The sequence below is a fragment of the Humulus lupulus genome, chromosome X, assembly GCF_963169125.1.
Source record: "Humulus lupulus chromosome X, drHumLupu1.1, whole genome shotgun sequence".
In the NCBI taxonomy this organism is placed as follows: Eukaryota; Viridiplantae; Streptophyta; class Magnoliopsida; order Rosales; family Cannabaceae; genus Humulus; species Humulus lupulus.
Window position 1 is genome coordinate 92,488,295 of NC_084802.1, and position 3,703 is coordinate 92,491,997.

The following is a 3,703-nucleotide window of genomic DNA, read 5'->3' on the forward strand; positions in this document are numbered from 1 at the left end:
TTGGATTTGCTATAATATTTGACTTCGTGAACTATTTTGCTCATATCATTAAAATGTATATGGTTAAATAGCACTCCCAATCTTGATTACCTCCCCAATACTTTTTGATGAAATCAAAGGGAGAGAAAATGTAAAGATTATTTACACATACTTAATCATGTTGGTTAAAAGGTAAGATTGTTTCATTATGTGATTAAGGGTGAGTGTACAAGAAATAAAAATAATATTTATGTGCATAATTTGATGGGGGGAGCCTATGCTTTCTTGTTTAAAGTTATTTTTATTCCCTTCAAATAAACAAATATTTTCTATCATCAAAAAGGGGGAGATTGTTGACTTAAAGTCGTCATCACTCTTGTTTTGCTGATATACAATATTTGATTATAATGTCACAAATCATTCTTAATTTTGTAGCAAAAGCGTTTATCTTGTTGGAAACAAGTTTAGTCAAATGATCAAGTTGTAATAAGAAAGTAACAAATTTGTAACCAGAAAACCTAGATTTTTTTTACCAAAGTAGAAATCGTCCCGACCCTGAAATTACATAGGTCGTTTGATCGACCTTTGCATGTCGGTCGACCGACGTGTCACATATAGGGCCCATTTTCTTTTCTAAGTGCGTTTTCAATTGTCATAAATGGCTATATTGGCTGATCGACCGATCGCTTGCCCGACTGAAGGTAGAAAGCTCCAAAATGCCCCCAACGACTCTATTTTGCTCCAGTCTATAAATAGACTTACATCTAGACTTAATATACACCCAATATCAGTTTTATATCATAATATTAAGCTAGAGAAAGTGTTCTAAGCTTTTACCTTGTGTAAATCATTCCAAAACACTTTTCCCACTTGAGCTGAAATTGTAAGGATTTATTTATAAGTGTGTTCATTTCTCTCTAGGTTCTCCACTAGTATTTATCATCCTTAGAGAGAGTGAAAACCATTGCATTGTAAAGTGAGAATGACACTTCAACAATCCGCAAGAGAGGTGAGGTTGGCACCAGAATCAAAACAACTCGGCGTAGGTGATTTTGGCATTAGAATCACTACAACCCGACTTGGTGAGATTGACATCAAACTAATTATCTATGTAAGAGGTTTGGGTATACCTTGGTGAAAATTCCCCGGTAGTAAATGAATTAGTCAAGTCATTTAACTTGGCTCGTTACTAGACTTGTTGAGTCTAGTTTTTGTCATGTTTAGGTGATGTTTTAAGTAGTCTTTTATTTCGTTTTATTTTCATTTAGTGCGGGTTTATGCTTTGTTTGTTTGTCTTTGTGAATATCAGGAAGAATTGAGCACTTGGAGGAAAATGTCAAAGAAAGGGAAGAAATAACCAAGTTTTTCAACATATTTTGAGAAAGAATGGATCTCAACATAATTTGGAAGTGTTGGTGAATTTTTGGGATGAAAACTTGAAAAATTGAGAAATCCCTTAAGAGCCACGGCATGAGCAAAGTAGAGTCGCGGCTAGGTGGTTAAACAGAACCACTGTTTTGAAGGAGATCCACGGGCCACGGCATAGATGGGCATCAACCCAGAATTCGTCGACACGGGCCGCGACATGGCTGACTAAGGCCGCGGCATGGAGAGAAAAATTCGCCCAGGAATTTAGACACGGGCCGCGGAATGGTGTATGTAGAGCCGCGGCCTGCCTCTTTTAAAAATTGAATCCTAGGTCTTTATAAGACGAAAAACAAAGAAGAAAGGGACGTACGAACGAGGGGAGAAGTTCTTGCTTGAAGGCTGAAGGCTTGGAGTATTTTTATCTACATGTTTTTCTTCTACTTTTTGATGTTATATTTAATTTTCGTTGTGATTAGCATTATCATTATGAACTAATTTTCTGTTTAGGATGTTTAATTGAATCACTTGAATCCCTATTATGAACTAATGCAATTTCAATTCTCTTCTTCTTCAATCTTCTTCAATTCCATATAACCTGTTCTTATAGACTGATTATTGATTGGCCATCTATAATCATATATATGTTTTTAAGTCAAAATCTGAGAAGTGAGATTTGAATCTGCTGTGGTTATATTGGATATAATTCTAATTTGGAACGAAAGTATCTGAATTAATTGTGTAATTGTTTATTAAGTTGTCAAGATTAATGCTACCTTTGTGGTTCAATTTACCATAGAAATATAGGAAATTGTCACCTAGGTTGAGTTTATATTTCATAGTATGATTATAGGCTGTTGTATCAACTTGTTAATTGAATTAGGCAAAAAGAAGAAGAACTCATATTTTGCATTAGGGAATAATAGGGAGGATAGTTGATGAGATTAAATATCCTAATTGTTTCTTCAGTGGTTAAATTAAGAGTTTTACTATTAGTTGTTATTCCATTTAATTTTCAATTGTTGTTTCTGAACTTTTTAGTTTCTTTTGCTGTGTCTACAAAAATCAAGAATTTTAATTTATCAAATGGAATTAAAAAGATTGATTGATTGGTAATTGATAAATCAGTCCTTGAGAACGATACTTGGTTTTTACCATTTTATTACAAATTGTGACTGTGTGCACTTGCATAGCAAAAATATTGCAACAAGTTTTTGGCGCCGTTGCCGGGGACTGAAAATAATTATCAATATCAATCTAATTAATTTTTATTCTAATTTGATTTTAATTTCTCTTGTTTCTAATCTGTTTAGTTGCTTAATTTGTCTATCTCAGGTGAACTGTGTTATATGTGTAGCAGAAGAGGAGCAGACAATCTTGTTTCTTTGAATCCTGAGATTGAAAAGTCCTGCAAACAAAACAGAAAGAACAAGAGGGAGGCCCAGAAATCTGGTAAGATGGTACAGAATGAAGGGGATGGTAGGAATGTTTTAATTCCTGGAATTGTACAAGGGGGTCAGGCTCAGAACAATGCTGAGAGGAGCCTGAGAGATTATGTACTACCCACTCTTACGGGAGTACAAAACAGTATACACCCACTAGCTGTAGAGGCTAACAACTTTGAAATCAAGCCAGCTATTCTACAAATGGTGCAATCCTCTGTTCAATTTAATGGGTTGCCTTATGAAGATCCTCACACCCATTTGTCTAATTTTTTGGAGCTTTGTGGAACTTTTAGATACAATGGGGTGAGTGATGACGCAATTAAGCTTAGGATTTTCCCATTTTCTCTGAGGGACAGAGCTAAAAGTTGGCTGAACTCTTTGCAACCAAACTCTATTGTCACCTGGCAAGATCTAGCTCAGAAGTTTTTGTCAAAATTCTTCCCTCCGTCCAAAGCTGCTAAATTGAGGGGAGAGATCAATAATTTTTGCCAGAATGATGGAGAATCATTGTATGAAGCTTGGGAACGGTTCAAAGAAATTTTGAGAAGATGTCCTCATCATGGCATTGAACAGTGGATGTTAGTGCAGAATTTTTACAATGGTCTGTGTCCTACAACCAGAACCATTATTGATGCTGCAGCGGGTGGTACTTTTATGAGCAAGAGTGCAACTGGTGCTTATGAGCTGCTGGAGGACATGGCCACAAAAAATCATCAGTGGTCTGAGGAAAGATCATCGGGGGTCAGAAAGGTAGCTGGGGTGCATGAGCTGGATGCCATTACTGCTCTAACAGCACAGGTAGCTACACTCACTAAACAATTACAACAGAGCACTGTATCTGCTAATGCGGTTCAAATGGCAGCTAGGTGTGAAATTTGTGGTGGTCCTCACTCTTTTGATCAGTGTCCTACCAG

At 36.3% G+C, this 3,703-nt stretch overlaps 1 non-coding gene across 1 annotated transcript; it reads right to left on the reverse strand.

Moving 5' to 3' along the window:
- Positions 1-3,248: 3,248 nt before the first annotated feature.
- Positions 3,249-3,355, reverse strand: LOC133807576 (small nucleolar RNA R71). The gene has a single exon (XR_009879481.1). It is a non-coding gene; the product is annotated as a small nucleolar RNA R71 (small nucleolar RNA).
- Between the last annotated feature and the right edge of the window lie 348 nt (positions 3,356-3,703).